This window comes from Perognathus longimembris, chromosome 9 (genome assembly GCF_023159225.1).
Source record: "Perognathus longimembris pacificus isolate PPM17 chromosome 9, ASM2315922v1, whole genome shotgun sequence".
NCBI classification, from domain to species: Eukaryota; Metazoa; Chordata; class Mammalia; order Rodentia; family Heteromyidae; genus Perognathus; species Perognathus longimembris.
This window is the reverse complement of record NC_063169.1, coordinates 13,752,772-13,771,355: the sequence shown is the minus strand read 5'-3', so window position 1 is coordinate 13,771,355 and position 18,584 is coordinate 13,752,772.

The window sequence follows — 18,584 nt, the reverse complement described above, 5'->3', positions numbered from 1 at the left end:
GGACAATTCTGTCCAGCCCAGTGAAAAAGGAAGACTTTAAAGAAATAATGACCTGGATATTTATCTATGGCTGTGGCAAGTGCTGAGAAGGAAAGAAACAGTAAGAATTCAGCTGCATTTAGGACACGCAGTGCAGGGGGTAGGGAAGGGTGCCACATTTTCTGTTGAAATCGTATTTCAGTTGAAAACTGGATCTGGAGTTGGAGTTGAGGGGTGGCATGCAGTGTTGGGGTGTGAAGAAGATGGAGAAAAAGAATTGTTCTGCCAGGCACCAGAAACGTGAAATCTTAGCTACACAGGAGGCTGAGATCTGAGGATTCCAGTTCAAAACCAGCCATGGAAGGAAGGTTCGTGAGACTCTTGTCTCCAATTAAGTACCAAAACAGCCAGTTGTAGAGCTGTGGCCCAAGAGTACTATCCTTGAGCTAAAACGCTCAGCGACAGTGCCCGTACCCCAAGTTCAAGCCCCACGACTGGCACTAAAAAACAAACAAACAAAAACCAACAACAACTGACCATATGTAAGGAACTTAAGGAATTTGCTATGAATGTCTTTATTAATGTAATAAAGATAATGGCCTGGATATGTTTGATGGATGAATGAGTTCTCAGAGTCCCTTAGTCAGTGAGCTACACCCCCCCCCCACTACCCCATACGCCCCCATCATTCACATAACTCTGAAATTCCAAAGTCAAGTCTCCTACATCCAAACCACTAAGCTTTTGGAAGTCACTTTTCAAGCCACAAGACACTTGACAGTTTTTGTGGTAGATGGAATTCAGTCACGTACCTGCACGTAAGCCCTAGACATCCACCTTTTCAAATCTATGTGAGTGGTGAGGTCACTAGTTCATTGAGTGGTTATGGCTACTGTTACTCGCTTGAAATTACACTAAACCTTGTAATGCTGGGGTCTGCTTTTGCTTTGCTTTTAATGAAGCCTATAGACAACTTGGAGAGGTCGTTTTCAAAAGTTTTTCTTTCCTCTTGAACCCAGAGGAAATGAAATGAAAGGAGCACTTCCCTTTTATTTAAAGAATCATTAGAGATAAGTGGGCTTAGCCAAATGAGGAAAATAAAACATGAAGACCTGTTCCAGCAGTTGCCTCTTCATTCCCTGCCTAGTTCTTTCAGGAGAACCCCTGTGGCTCATGTATTTATGTTAACTCTATCATAAAACGTGATCTTTATTGCAACTTGCCATATAAAGTTTCAGCTCTGGAGGCAAGTCTACTTCCCTCCCAAACTACATTTGCAAATGAGTCCCTTTTAAAAAAACCCTGAAGTATTTTAGACTCAACTGGCAGCTTATAGCTGAATCCATTCTTCTGTCGCAATCACTTGAATTAAGAGAAAAAAAATCTAGTAAAATATTTTCCCAACTCATCCTAAGTTTCCAGCATCATATCTCTAATTTGTAAAAAAAAAATTTCTATGATAGTTAAATGTTTATGAGTTGCTTACCTTCTTAACTGGTTTCACATATAGCATACAAGTTGACAAAGTCTTCCTACAGCTCCTTTCCTAAGGATAATGGAATAATTGTGCATATTTTCAAGCTGTTGACTTTTCCATGCTTCTCTCTAAAATGTTTAAAATCGAGTTTAATCACCCAGGTTGCAACTGGGAGGATAGGGAAGGAATGTAACGCTTTATCAACCAAACAAACGAACTAAATAAGAAATCTGGATAACGCAGCCACAGAGGGTTCATTCAGTCTGTACTGAATGTTAGCCATGAGCATGGTACTCAGGAGAAACACAAAAAGTAGACCTGTTATTCTTTCAGGAGTGACATTATATACAAAGATATTGCATAGCGTGGTGATGCTTAATTTTCTCTGCTAAAGATGACTAGCCATAAAAGGCATTTCTCATGAGCTCTGACCATCTTCACATGTAATGTACCAATAGCTACCCTGATGCCAGCTTCCCAAATGCTCCTATTGAGCTTTGGAGGGCACCAGACTTGCTGGCTTTGCTTTGCATGTTTCAACAGCTCTGACCACAAGGTGCTGCTGATAATGACCAGATTCCTGCCCCTCCTCCTTCTCATCCACTAACCTTTATAGAGCACCGCAAAGAGTAGTAATAGAGGCTAGCCAGACTCAAAGGGGTGGAACGAGTCAATGAAAAGCTCTGATCAGTCATCTAAAGGTGTTTCATGTCGATGACTGTGCTCCGGAAGTGGAAGCACAAGTAGGCGTTGAAGATATTTAGACATCCTCTGAGCAGGCATCTGGCCTGACCCTTGCATCTAAAACCAATTCTCTTTGCCTTTAAATTATATAGCCCTCAGGTGGTATCTCTACATGCCCCTAAAAGTCCACATGCAACCAAGATCTTTGCCCAACTTAGAAACTAAGTGCTATCAACAATTTTGTTCTACTATACCACAGCACTTGTCTTTCTTAAAGATAAAATGAAAATGAAGAAAACAATGTTTAGGAAACCGAATAGTATTAATTATAACATAGTTTTGGAATGGTTTGTTGCATCCTTTGTTGGTAGATCAACTTGATGTAGTCAAATACTTTTAAAAAATAGAAGAGGAAAGAGCTAGATACAGTGCCTCATGTCTATAATTCCAGCTGCTCAGGAGATAAAGTTTGGGAGGATTGAGATTCAAGACTAGATTGGGTCAAAAGTTAGTGAGACACCATATCAGTGGATAAGCTGTGGGTGGTGCTATGTGGGAAACATAGGAGAATAATGGTTTGAGACCAACCTGGGAAAAAACTCAAGGCCCTACTTGAAAAATAACTAAAACATAAAAGAATGGTGGTGTGGCTAAAGTCGTATGGCTGAAGCACTAGGTCCCAAGTTCAAACCCAGTAACACTACTCCTCCTCCTCCTACTAATAACAAAACAGGAAATAAGAGAAGAGCAAGGGGGAGGAAAAGAGGGACAAGAAAAGAAACCAAACATACTTCAATCACATAAGGATTAACTTGTCATATTTTTGTTACAATGGTGTATGTGTCAAATCGTGATTTCAAATCTTCCTATGAATTATGGTGAACAAAAAACACTATCTGCACTGAAATGAGTTCTATAAAAAAATGAAACTGCCATTAATAAGAACTGTCTCAAACTATAGCCATGGCTTTGGAGACCTTCTGGAAGATCCTATTACACTACTTTCAACCAGGAGATACCCAATTCCAACTAATGCTCTGAATTTTACCACCTCATCAGATTCTGGGCACTTGTTTTCCATTTTAAATGGGAAGGACATTTATGAATATTCTTGATGAAGAGGATTTATAATACAATAGTAATAATAATGTGCACAGTCATGTTTTTATGCATTATTTAACTTCAAATTTCACATCAGCCTAGAAAGTAGGTTTTAGCATCATCCATCATTGTCAAATGGAAACTGAGATTCACAAGTTGAAGTCATTTGCGCAGGGTCCATGGACAGGTGGAAACACAACTTAAATCCAAGTCTGAGGCAATGTTATTGTCATTCATGGTGCTATTCGTGGAGGAAAAGTTCTCCAATCTTGAACTATCCCCTTTTCTTTGCTCAATAGGTCAATGGATTACAAATGCAAATATCAACTGATGTCTTCTATCTTAAGATTCTTCATAAGATGGTACCCCAAAGATAATTAGAAATTTTCAATAAATTGGGAAACCATAGAGATCGCTAATTCAATGATGGATGGATTTGGCTAAGCTACGGTACAATAGTACCTGACACAGAACACATTAAATATAGCTATCCTAGCATAACTGGAAAAATATATATGAGAAACAAAACAAAAAAGGGCTTTAAATATCTGTTATTTTATTGCTCGACTTAGAACTTTAAATAGATAAGAATCGTAGTTAGATCTGAAATTAAAAAGTATGGCTCTCTCTTTGAACTTCCCTTTATACCTTGATTCTTATTGCTGAATTCTTAAGTCTTATTCATTATTCCTCCTAGTTTTCTCATTTTTAAAACGTCCTTTCAACTTCTGATTTTGTTTTGTAGGTATTTAGAGATCTGGTTTACTTTAAAACAATGAAGCAGACAGATGCCCCTAAGGCAAACTCATTGAGAATCCGGGAGGTCCTGGTGACACAATTAAACTGGCAACAAATCAATAAAAACAGTAGAGAAGAGAAAAGAAAACAATAATTAGAAACATTCTGTCAAAATAGAATAGTAATTAAAAAATGCAAACTATTGTTTTGCCACACTAATTACATTTTAATTTTCAATAGATTGCTGAGGACCATAAAAAGCCTGGCCTTATACCATGTTCTGGTGTTCTTTTGTCCCTTCCTAAGCTGATAACACCATGGTCAGCTTACAACTGAATGAATGACAGGGATTTTTTTAATCAAGAGAAGATGGAGAAAAAAAGAATAGGTCGCATTGTCGTATTATATGAATAAAACTATGGCATCATTTTGAGATGGCCATTTATTAGCCCTAAGGATGTGCATATAAGATGATTTGCGTGTGTGATGGGATAAAGATGATGGCAAGGAGGAGGAAGGAGAAAAAAAGAGGAAGACGGGGAGGTTGTTTTCTTTTCAGCACCATGTTATAGGCACTTTGCCTTTAACCTATTTTCTGTCATTCTCATGACAAATGTATTACCTGGCTAGTATATTATGCCTGCATTTTGTAGTTGAGTAACTGAGAATTAAAGACCTCCAAACGTATGGTGAACGCTTACACAGCTAAAGACTGAAGGAACTCATATCTGAACCCACTTGGGAGTCACAGCATGGTCTCTGGACAGGGATGGTTCAACATGGCTCCCCGATTCATGAGGAAACCTAGACAAGAATCAGCTATAAGCTTGCTTCTCCTTGCACTAATCATTGCTAGACTCCATGGAAGTGACTGTAAGCTTTTATTTTAAGGATATCCTGATCAAAGATGTAAAACTAGATGTAAAAGCCATGTGCCCTTACAATTCTTTCAGATAGTGGAATAATGATGAATATTGAGCCCTATTAGATAGGAAAAGTATGGTTAAATTAAAGTTTGAAACTTGAGAAAGATATGACATGCCTGTGTGCTGATTGGATGATTTTTGAAAGGGGAGAGTAAATGATGTAAGGGAGAAAAAGGGGACTCGAGTGATACTGAAAGAGGAAGTAACAGGAGCAACAGTTACCACTGAATCAGATGGTTGGCTTGTGAAGACATGCCATGAAAGGTGTCTGGGGAACTTATTTTCTGATTAGGAAAATTGAAATTTTTGAATCGATCTGAAAGTCTCCATGAGTGGTTGTGTTTCTAACACACACACCTATAAAGATATACTAAAGTATTTTCAGGTGAAATGACATTTTGTCAGGTACTGTTTAAAATTATGTTAATAGACTATAGTAATAATAATTACTGACATTTATGGAATACACACTATGAGCCATTGTACTAACTGCTTTACAATACAACATGATCCTGGCTGTTTTGGTTCTGATTCAATCTGACCTCCATTTTCCTAGGAGCACCTCTCCTTGGCTTTTCCTATTTTATATTTCCAGACATACACACCTGAAATACGTGGTCATGGTTTGGTGCGTGGCTCACACTGTCTGGTGATGGCAAAGGTGGCCGGTCCTGCTTCCTCTAAAGAAGGCTGATAATGAACTCACCTTAGTCTTTCTACCTTGTTCAATGGCTGAACTTCCAATCCTCCTCCCTCCATGTTGGACTTCACTTCTCTGATCTCATTAAGGCGTGAGTACGAAGGGAGAGAATACACAGGTTCACTCGAGGCAATTGTGTTGATACATTTATGTCCAGATGCAGGCAATATCATGATGCTGTTAAAATAGAATGCAAGGGACAGTTTATCCTGATATTTCCTTTTATAACTTTGGCCCTGTGTCCTCTCATTGAGTCACTGGGTTGGCTCACATCCACAGTTCCATGAAGAGCTCTGAGAACAGAGAGAAGACAAGAACCCTACTTCCTGGCTACTGAGCTTCAGAAGTATAGCTGAAGAATAAGTTCCTAACACAGAAATCATTTGGATGAAGCCTTAAGTGGAGAGGAGAACAAGTCTTCCATAGGCATAAAACAAGGAAATGACGAGTTAAGAAGAAAGACAGAGTTGGTTGATGGGGAGAGGGAGTGAAAAACCAGAAATATCAGGAAGTCATGCATGATTTGTTAGGACCACCATAACAAACTATTACAAATTGTGTAGCTTAGATAAAAGAATTTGTTCTCTAATAGTTCTGGGGGATAGAGTCTTGAAATTAAGATTTTCATTTAAAAATAGTTTATTAGCATAAATTAACTGTACAAAGGAGTTTCACTTTGACCCTTACATATATGCATATGATGTACTTTGATTGAATTCATCCCCCTTATATTACCCTGAACTCAAGATTTTTCTGCAGGATTGTTTTTATTTTTTCCTTGAGAGCTGTGAGGAAAGATCTTTCTCCTTGGTTTGGAGAAGACTGTTTTCTCTCAGTGTCCCTTCACACAGAATACCTCTCATTCTCTCTGTGCCCAAATTGCCCCCTTTTTATGGTGAAGGGCCTACTACAATGTCACTTTAACTTGACTAACTTTATAAAGACACTGTCTTCAAATAGAGTCACAATATGAGGAAATAAGGTCAGAACTTTAGCATATGAAGTGCTATGGGGCAAGCTGGAATGTAGGAGATTTCTAGATGGAATTCCACAGGAGGTGCAACAATTGCACCCCCCTCTTCCTCATCACCCCCCTGGAGATAGCCATATGGAAGCTGAGGTAGCTTTCATTGATGACTCACCTCTACCTCCTTCTCAAAGTCAGAGTTACTGATCATCATCTGGTGATAGTTTTCCTTTGTCTAGTTAGATTACTGCCCAGCCAGAGGGAATTGAGTTTATTTGTACCCTTAACACTTGACATTACTCCATCCAATTTATCTCATTTATTTTATCAACAGATTATTCAGCCATACTATGAGGTCAGTATGATCCTAGCTATGTGACAGCTTGGTGGCAGTGCAAATGAAATGCCCTTCTATTGCTTCTGTGGTGGAACTGTAACATTTCATCAGCAATATGTCATAAATAGATAAAAATCCATTTCTGGAGTATGTAATGTGGGTATGTCTTTATGAAAGTGTTTGCTTTTTATAGTTCTGAGCCTAACTTGTTGGGGGATTAAAAAAAAAAAAGTTTGACAGTTCCCTAATGCATAGTCTATTTACAAAATCCTGATGCATTTCCAATATCCAAAGTATGAAAAAAGTACCAAATACAAGGATAGAATCACCAAAAAATGTCTGTCTGCTTTCTGATTTTATAGGGAGGAAATATCACTAATCATCATACATCATATAAAATAATAACTGCCCCATAATAACAGGTAATAGTATATAATGACAAGTAATATTCAGTGTTATGGTTTTCTCCATGATTTCTAAGGTCATGGTTGGAAAAGTCAGAAGGAAGTTTGAGTGTAATTCACTTCCTCTCTCTTCCAATAACATTAGACACACTTTGAACACAAATTTGGCAAGGTCTACAAATTAAACCAAATTTTGCCTCTAGTTCAAAATAAGTTAATGCAAGTCTTAAATGGCAGGAAGTGAGTGGGGTGAAGAAAGTCCTTGAAATCAGTTGAGCTGAAGAATCACTGCATTGTGGTAGTGATGACTTTGATGTATGCATGGCTACCCAGGCAAGAGGTTCAGAAGCCCTGTTCACTAGCCTCAAAGGCATCCATGATGCTATGGCCAAAAAAGACTCACAAAATGCCCAGCATGCTTAAATGGCATATTCAACAGGAAAGAAAATGTAATTGTTGCCTTATGTTGAAGTGATTGTGGTCACCATATCTTAATACAGATAAAACAGAGTAAGCAAAGACCCAAAAGTCAAAATTCAAATGATTGTGTGATTATAGTGGTTTCCTAGTTAGAATCTCATTCCTGATTGCTATCTTTTTCCTGGTATAATTCAAGACGGCGCTGCCACATAATCGCTCAACTCTAAATGTATTTCTACAGAGCTGGGCTAAGCCAGACCCAGTTGTATTCTCATTTTCTGGGTTTTCTGCAAGTAGCTTGGCACCCTAGAAACCTAGTCTAGTGTATGTCCTCTAAGCATGGTAATATTCCTTTCAGTCACAGTTTACTTTTCAAACTTGGTTTCTTGCCAGATACCAGTGGCTCATGCCTATAATCCTAGCTACTCCAAAGGCTGAGTCCTGATCATCACAGCTTAAAGCCATCCTGGTCAGGAAAGTCCATGAGACTCTTATCTCCAATTAACCAGCAAAAAGCTAGAAGTCGAGATGTGGTACAACTGGAAGAATGCCAGCTTTGAGTGAAAAAAACTAAGGGACATTGCCCAGGCCCTGAGCCCTAGTACCCACACTAAACAAACAAACAAACAAAAACCTTTGTTTCCTTTCGTTGTAGAATTGCCTTGTGCAAACTTAAATTCCTTCTTATTTAGCTCAACTTCCTTCTTACATTCTCGAAAAATCATTGAATCAACACTCTAGCTTGAGCAGTTCCATTAAATAGATTCTGACTGAATTTTGAAACTAGCATTAACTGGATTTTTCTAACAAAGAGGAATGTGGCAAAAATATTTTGGCCAGTTTCCATTTTGTAAGGCAAGGAATTACAATGATTAGGTTTGTTGTTTAGGTGGGCACTTAAGGAGGCCAAATGAAGTTTGTTTGAAGGGGACAGGACTGGGGTTAGATTGTTAGAAACTACCCAGATATTATGGAAGTCTGGGCAGGTGAGAATTTCAATCCGCTTCAGGGCAAGGACCATGGAGATGTAAATGAAAGAACAGTTTTTAAAAGCATCTAAGAGAGGAAACTAAAGTTTCTTCTATATTCTGTAATGATTGATCACTCTAGGAAAAAATAGCCATGTTGAAGAGCACAAGTTCAAACTGTCAATGTTGAAAAAATAAAATCTTTAGCTCAATAAAATGTATAACTTGCGTCTGCCTGAGAGTCCACTGGCACACGTATCGTTTTTCTGTAAGAGTAAACATAACATTGACTTAGAACCATTTTTTCTTGGCTTGCCCTTATGTTTAGATAGTGCTGATTACTTAATATAAATATTTGAATTTTTATTTTTTAGAGCAAGACCTTCCAAGATATATTGGCTGAAAAATTATCTCCTAGGGAAGAATGATAAAAGGAAAACTTAAATCAAAATGACAGCATTCGTCATCACCAAATACTCATTTGTAAATTGACAGAATTTTTAAAAGTGAATTATGAACCACAGGGAATATAATAACCTAGATTTACTGGGTCTATTTTTAAAAGTAAATGTTGAATGTAAGTATAATGTTCATACAGTTGAGTGCACAAGTACACACTGCAGTGACTTTTCACAATGTTAACAACATACTTCATGTAACCAGAACCCAAGACAAGAAACAGAACTAGAGCAGTCCTCAACTCTAGAAACCCACTCGAGATCCTTTCTAGTCATAGCACCCCACCTCCACCCCTAGAAGAAGCAATCTCCTGACCCTTGTCACCATGCAGAATTTTACCTATAATCAAACACTATGTACAATAAATTGTCCACCCACTGTTCCACTGTGAGTTTTATCCATAGGATAAGGTATACATCAATCTTTGGGGGGGGGGGGTTGAGGTATACATTTCAATACTTTTACTATACTACAATTCAATAGTCCACTTTACTATTGATGGATATTTAGGTTATTCCCAGTCTTTAGCTACTATGGGCATTTTTGGTTGGTTGAAGGTTTATTATTTATTTAGGTACTGGGAGTTGAATTCAGGGCCTTCTTGTGCTTGCTAGACAAGTAACCTACCACTTGAGCTGTATCCTAGCTTGAGAACTTCACCTGTGCTGGTCTAGAACTTGAGATTCTACCTTCCTCTTTTGAGTAGCTGGGATTGTAGTTATGAGCCATCATACTTTGCTTACTATGAGTATTCGTGTGGAGCAGATAGATATAAACACATTGATCATATATTAAGAGGACAACCCTGATTGTATGTTCTGTGTCTACTCAACTTTAGCAGACATCACCATATAGCTTTCCAAAATAGTTGTTTCATGATCTTTTTATTTTCTCTTTACGTTTTTTTTTAATTAGTTAAAGAACAGATTTTGTCCTTCTTGGGGAAAAATTTTTGATTGCACACCAAAAATTTTGTCATTAAAATTTCAGAATAGAGGGCTGGGAATATGGCCTAGTGGTAGAGTGCTTGCCTCGTATACATGAAGCCCTGGGTTTGATTCCTCAGCGCCACAGATACAGAAAAAAGCTGGAAGTGGTGCTGTGGCTCAAGTGGTAGGGTGCTAGCCTTGAGCAAAAAGAAGCCAAAGACAGTGCCTCAGGCCCTGAGTTCAAGTGCCAGGACTGGCAAGAAAAGATTAAATTAAAAAAAATTCAGAATAGGGGAGTGGAGTGCTGGTGGCTCATCATTGCAATTTCTGCTACTTAGAAGGCTATGGTTGAAGGATTGCAGCTCAATGATAGCCTCAGCAAGAAAAGTCCATGAGATCGTCATCTCCAGTTAACCGCGCGCACGCGCGCACGCGCACGCACACACACGCCAAAGTGGAGCTGTGCTCAAGTGGTACAATGTGAGCCTTGCACAAAAAAAGCTGAAGGACAGTGCCAACAGAGTTCAAATCCCAATATTGATACACAAAGGTTAAAAAAAATTTCAGAACCATCAGAGTAAATAATATAAAATTTCTGACACCTAGGCTATTTTAGAAATTTAGCTCTTGCAACATAGTAAGAGAAAACAGAAAGGTAAGAGAGACGTAAAACAGATGTAGTAATAATTATAATTGTTAAGGGTTGTTGTTGTTGTTTTTTTTTTTTTTTTTAATCTGAGAAGCTATGGGGTTGCTCCATGAATGAGAGCAAGAGTTCCTACAAAAACACTGGAAGCTTCTTTCCCCTAAGACTCAGGTTGGCTGTGTCCCTATATCTCAATGGCTGAAATGCCAAGCACTCAATATCCCCACTTAACTTTGCATCTGAAGGTGTGAGTCAAGTTACTATCATTGAAATAAGCTATGGGCAGAGAGCAAGTGCCCAGCATATATTTGTCATATAAAAATGTAAATCAATTGATCATGAAAGTAACCACTGGGGGGGAAAACTATTTGCAAAAGACAAGCCTAAAAGTTATGCTGCCATCCTAGCAACACACCATAAAACTATGTTTGTTTCTCAGTTATATGTGTGACTCGGAATCTGTTAGGTCATCCTGCCCTTCATCCTGCTTTGGCTCCAACCACTCTCATCTATGGACTGGGAAACCCAATGTTTAGCCCAATGTTTATTTCTTTTGAAGATCTTGGAGGAATCTCAATTTTTGCTCATCACTGTTGGTTTCATATTCCCAAATCCACTACTTTGGTTCACCTTGTGAATCATCTCCTTGTCTTCTGAATACTCTGTTTTCCTAAACAATGTGGCCTTATACTGGACATCAGCTGGTTTATATCTCTCCTCCAAGTACCACAAAAGCAAGAGGGTATGGACAGCAAATTTTTCCTAAAGCTTGACCAGAGAGGGAGCCACACCAGAAAGCCACAGACTACTCAAGAGTAACTAGTAGATCATTGTGCCTTTAAATGTCTCTCAGACGTACTGCATCTTGCAAGTTACTATTCCTCACCATTTTTTAATCAGAATTTTTCTCATGAGCCCAGCCTCCTGATAATTGCTCCGAGCTCTTTTCCTTGACTCATCTCCTCCTCCTCGCTGCTTTTAAAGGCTTGTTAATGTTGTATGCTAAGAATTTTAATTTCTAGATTGAACTATGGTTTAAAATATCTTACCCAATGGTCTCTCACCTTCTATTGCTACCATTCTGGAGTATGTCACATAGTCAACTAGAATACTTCTTCTGCATGCCCTGGCCCTTTGCCTTGCAGCCCTCAATAACTTGCATAGTTTTTCTCTGTTCACTCTGCGTTGCATGTCTGCATTTGCTTGTTATTCTTTAAATATACTGAGCACAGTCTACTTCAGGAGCTTTACCCTTGGTCCTTCTCTCTGTTCGGTCTTTATTGTTCTTTTATTTCGTCACTCAGGAAAGGCTCCAATGTCAGTTCCACAAAGTGGCCATCACTTCACAGCCTGTGGGGAGTTGCTCTACTTTCCCCCCAGTTTCCCATAGCTCTTGCCACCATCTACAGCCATATTCTTTATCTAACATTTGTTTATATGTTGTCAGTTACCACTGGAATTGAAGTGCTGTGAGAGTAGAGTTTCCTTTCTTATCTTGCATATCTCAGGGCCTAAAAATTTAGAAGTTGGATCTGGCAAACATAAATAAGCATTCCCCATGTATTAGTTGAATGAACAAATCAATGAGTGAATCACATTATGTCATTCTTGACTTACTGAATTAGAATTTTGACTTCTATATTCAAAGAGTCAACCAACTAGATTGGTTCCTTCAACATCTATTCCAAATATGAATTATGCTATTCCCTCAGAAGTAATTTGTAAGTGGATCTAATTATTGGTTTTAAGATATCTTCTCTTCTTTCACCCTGCTCATGAATGGGAAAATTACCAAAATTTAGAAACACAGCAACCAATCAAATATGTTGAGTAATTTATATAACTTACCTAAATACGAATACACAAGTTGCCCTATATATACATTCTTTATACGTATATACCTACTTCCAATGACATTATATGTACAGGGTTGACTTAGTAATTCTTAAAAAGTAAAAGACATTTTCATAAAATGCATACTAATCTATTTCCTTAGCAAAGGCAAAAAGGAAACACTGTTCAAAGTAGTATCACAAACTGAGAAGCCAACAACACAAAATCAAAAATGAATAGTACCTAATTTTAAAATTACCAGACATATAAAGATAAAAACTCATAAAACAGGAAAGTATGAATCATAATCAAAAGAAAAATAATCAATAGAAACAAATGAAGGAACTAGTAAACAAAATGTTAAACAGTTGTTGTAATGTGTTTTATATGTTCAAGATGGTAAACATGATGATGATGAAGAGAAATAGTAAAGTCATTAGAAAAAGATTCACCTGGAGCTGGGTGTTGGTGGCTTATCCCTATAATCCTAGCTACGCAAGGGGCTGAGATCTGAGAGTCATGGTTCAAAGCCATCCCAGGCAGGAAAGTCTGTGAGACTTTCATCTCCAAGTAACTATCAAAAAAAAAAAAAAGCTGGAATAGAGCTGTGGCTCAAGTGGTAGAGTACTAATCTTGAACTAAGAAACTCAGAGCCAGCACCCAGGTCTAGAGTGCAAGCCCTAGGATCACCCCCATCCACCCATAAAAAGACTCAACTGGAATTATAAGAAATGAAAAAAATCAATGTTAATATTAAACCCAACAGATGGGATCAAAGACAAATTTGACCATTGCAGCAGAGGAAAGGAAAAATCAGGTAAGTTGAACACCTAGCAACTCAAACTATGAAAAACAATGCCCTACAGGAAAAAGAAAACATAAAAAACATTGAATCACTGACCTGAGGAGTGAGATCAAGAAGTCTAAGGCATATATCACTGAAGAGTTATAAGGAAAGGATACAAAAATTGATGTCTTCAAAAATGAATAAAACATTTCCAAACTTGATTAAAAGAAAAACTGTAAACAAATCCAAAGACCTAAACAAATGTAAATAAAATAATAAATACATTTATAAGAAATACAAACAATAAAAATTATATACAAATAAAAGCACATAATAAAAATAAACTTAAGAAGTTAGAGAAAGAAGATTAGGTACCAGTGGCTCAACCTGTAATCCTAGCTACTCAGGGGGTTGACAGCTGAAGATTATGGTTCAAAGCCAAGATGAACAAGAAAATTTGTGAGAGTCTTACCACTTAGCCATGAAAGGAAGAAGGGAGGGAAGGAAGGAAGGAAGGAAGGAAGGAAGGAAGGAAGGAAGGAAGGAAGGAAGGAAGGAAGGAAGGAAGGAAGAAAGGAAGGAAGAGAGGGAGGGAGGGAGGGAGGGAGGGAGGGAGGGAGGGAGGGGGGAGGGAGGGAGGGAGGGAGAGAAAGTCAGAGGCAGAGATGTGGCTCAAGTATCAGAGCACTACCCTTGAGCAAGAAAAGCTAAAGGACAGCATCAAGACCCTACGTGCAAACCCCAGAACTGGTGTGCATGCCCCCCTGCAGAGAGAGAGAGAGAGAGAGAGAGAGAGAGAGAGAGAGAGAGAGAGAGAGAGAGAGAGAGAAAACAGAACAGAAAGAAGATGTGACAAATAGTACAGAAAGAGGCTAGGAACGTGGTTTAGTGGTAGAGTACTTGCCTAGCATGCATGAAGCCATAGGTTTGATTGCTTGGTACCACATAAGCTAAAATTTAAGAAAAAAACTTAAAAAAATAGTAAGGAAACCAATGCATTTATTTGACTTAAACCTAGTATATTCTCTGACCACAATTAGAGAGAAATGGCAAAATCTATAAGCAGGGGCCAAAGAATAATTTATAGGAAACACTGGAAAATATTTTTTGCTAACAGAAACAAAAACTCAACAGATCAAAAGTTGTGGGATGCAATGAAGTGTTTACAGGTAAAAATCTAAGTATTAGTTGCTTATATTAAATAGTATATGTTTCAAATAGAATATCTACATGTCTACAATTAAGAAACTACATACAGAAGAGTAAATAAAATGCAATAAGGAAAACATAATATCAGATCAGAAACAAATATACAGAAAATAGGAAAACAATAAATAAAATCAGTGAGACTAAAAGAGGGTTCTTTGAAATTGTTACAAAGTTGATTTTTAAAAATTGAGTCTATGTGTTGGCATAGGAGTTTATGGAGAAAATCTAGTCTGTTACAGTTTTTGTAAAATCTCAGTTATAAATAGTTTTTGCATGTTGGTTGATAAGGAAAGGGAAGTAGAGGAGGAGGAGAAGGCGGAGGGAGAGAGATAGGAGAAGAAGCAGGAACAAAGACTGTCTATGGCCCACAAAGCCAAAAATAATTACTATCTGACACCTACAAAGAGAAATTTGCCAGCCCCCGATCTACACAACTACATAAGGAAAGAGAGAATAGACACAAATTATCAACATCAGGAATAGAAGTGAGGCTATCCCTACCCATCCAACTGACAGTAACTAGACAGTTGGGAACTTCTTGTCAGATTCAATAACTAATTCTCCTAAATAGATCAGGAGTAAATAATGCTGATCCTACAAGAACTCACAGAAAACAGAAAAGGTTAAAATTTCTTACAAACCAATCATAACATTACTATTACCATGGTCCCATTCCAGGACAAAATGTTACTATAAAAAGGAAATCATAGAATAGTAAGATGCTATCTCATGAACAAGTATTATTTATTACAAGAATACAGATTAATTTTTGAGATTCAGTGTAAATTCAGCATACTAACATAATGTAGTAAAAGATGCATTATATAATCTTTTTGTGTGTGTGGCACTGGAGTTTGACCTTTGAGCTTTGTACTTGTTAGACAAGTACTCTACAACTTGAACAATGCTCCCTGCCCTTTTCTCCTTGATTTATTTAAAAAAAAATTTCTTGTCAGTTGTGGGCCTTGAACTCAGGGCCTGGGTGCTGTCCCACAGTTCTTCATGCTGGAGGCTAGCTCTACCACTTTGAGCCACTTCTAGTTTCCTGGTGGCTAATTGGAGCTAAGAGTCTTATGAACTTTCCAAGCTGCCTTTGAACTGTGATCCTCAGATCTCAGTCTCCCGAGTAGCTAGGATTACAGATGTGAGAGCTTCTTCAAACAGATAAGGACCTCTAAAACCACCTTGCAGCTCATAATGCATAATGTACAGTGTGGGATAGACAGACTGCTACAACTAGACAAAGAGCCGATAAGTAGATACATGCATGTATCATCTGTTGATTTTCAAAAAGGCACCAGGATAATTTAATAAGGAAGGAGTGAGTAGTTTTCCTAACCAACAAACAAAGGATGCTAGAGAAAAAATGAATAGAAATACATTCTAAACCACAACCCCATCCTTCTTCTCATGTTATCTACAGAATTTAATTATAAAAGTATCCTAGACAAATATATAGACACCTCAATTATAAAAATTTTCTGGGAGAAAACCTGAAGGAAAATCATTATTATATTCAATGTTACAAAAATTTCTCAGAAAACTGTAACCTCTCTGTACATCAGTTTTATAATAAAAAAATTAAAAAAATTTCTCAGACACCAAAAGTCATACAATAAAATATAAATAAGTTAGATTTCCTCAATATTAAATAATACTTCTCCTCAAAGTGTATTCTTAAGGGAGAACACACAAACACATATCTGAACCTGACCTAACATCCAGAATATATAAACATCTCTGATCCATCAAGAAGACAATCAAACTCATTTTAATGGACCAACATTTTAATATATACATTTTAAATAAAGCATACTATGACAAATAAGTATGAGAAAAGAGATATTCAGTATAAGTTTCTAGGGCAATTCAAGTTTGAATTACAATGAGATGCATATGTGTTGCCTAGAAGAATATTGACGACTGCACAGGGCTGAAAGTGTAGAAAGACAAGAATGCTCACATTTTATAGTTTATTCAAAATAGTATGGTTGTTTTAGAAAATAATAGTATCTTAAAATAGTCAACATACACTGATTTTCCACTTGAATTATTTACTATATATATACATATATGTGTATATGTATATATATATATATATATATATGCAAAGTGGCTAACACTCAACTGTTATGGCAGGCAAAACCCCACACATGATCTAAATCTCCATCAAATGGTTAATGGATAAATAATAGTAGCAAATGAACTATTCAAAGACACAACAATATGAATGATTTCAAACAAAATATGCTAAATTTAAAAAGGTCAGCCCCAAAATATTCCACTTAAATAAAATCTGCAAAAAGTGCAATAGTGAAAAAGAAAGAATCAAAATGGCAAGAGTGGGTAAATAGTTTCCAGGAGCTGAGGCTGGGTGAAGACAGGAAGCTCAAAGGACGATGGGAAGGTGGGACAGTCATATCTACCTCACTGACATGGTGAACATGTGATTACATACATTTCTCAAAGTTTCTGGGGGGGGGGGGCATATGTAAAACACATTCATGGGCTGGGAATATGGCCTAGTGGTAAAGTGCTCACCTTGTATACATGAAGCCCTGGGTTGGATTCCTCAGCACCACATATATAGAAAAAGCCAGAAGTGGCGCTGTGGCTCAAGTGGCAGAGTGCTAGCCTTGAGCAAAGAGAAGCCAGGGACAGTGCTCAGGCCCTGAGTTCAAGCCCTAAGACTGGCAAAAAAACAACAACAAAAACCCACATTCATTTAAACGGATCTAAAGTACATCCAATACACCTTAAAAATATAAATATTTTAGTAAAACAAAGCTATGGAAAATATATATTCTTATTTGTTGCAAGAAAGCTTATAAAACAGGAAAAAGATGATCGGATCTAACATTTTGTCGTTTGTGTCCAAATAAAGCCACTTGTTTTTCTCATCTTGTTAGAATAAAATGTACAGTTAAATGATCTATGTGAGCAAGCCATTGACACTATGAGTGTCATAGGAAACTCCTGGGAGCAAAGAGCACACCTTTTCAGCCAACCAAGTTTCCTGACTTTGGGACTGGGAATATGACCTAGTGGCAAGTATGCTTGCCTCGTATACATGAAGCCCTGGTTTTGATTCCTCAGCACCACATATATAGAAAATGGCCAAGTTGCCTGACTTTATATAACCAATATATTCCAAAAGAAGGTAAGACAAGAGTAACCCTTAAAACTGATTTTTCCATATGAGTGAAACTTGAGGTGCTAGGTGGTGAGGGAATAGATATTTTAAGCATTCAAGGATGTTAGCACCAAATAAAGCTGGAATCGCATGCCTAATCAATAACTACTCCATTCTCAACCAATGAAGAGGCAAATCTCTCTGAGAATCAGTCTTCTCACTAGGAAAATAAAAGAAATAATAATGTGTAAAGTGCAAGGATTAAGGATGAGAAATATTCTTTGTATAGTGCAATATGTTACCTTACAAATCTATTGCATTTTTCTTTTTTACTGTGAATCAGAGAGGTTCTCTGTTAAAAATATATTTAGAGAGCTGAGCACTGTTGGTTCCTGCCTGTCATCCTAGCTACTCGAGGGGCTGACATCTGAAGATCACAGTTTGAGCCAGCCTGGGCAGAAAAGTCCATGAGACTTATCTCCACTTAACCACCAAAATGTGAAAGTAGAGCTGTGGCTCAAGTGATAAAGCAAAAGAGCAAAAGAGCTAAAGGACAGCACCCAGGCCCTGAGTTCAAGCCCCGCGATATTCCTTCCTACTAGCTTCCTAATATTCTGTCCAACATTTGTTAGCCGGTTTCTCTTAAAGGCTTAATTCTATGCCATCGTTGAGGGCATGAGGCTCACAGTGAAATCCAGGAGTTTGGATTCCTGTTGCTTAATTCCTAGCCATGTATCCTGGGTGCAGGAGAACTATGTTTCCGCATATGTGAAGGGAAGGTAATGATTTAAGGTAGAAGGCATATTGTCAGGAATAAATGAGTTCATAAACATTAAATATGTGGCCCAGTGCCCAGCACATCATAAACACTCAATAATTGTTAGTGA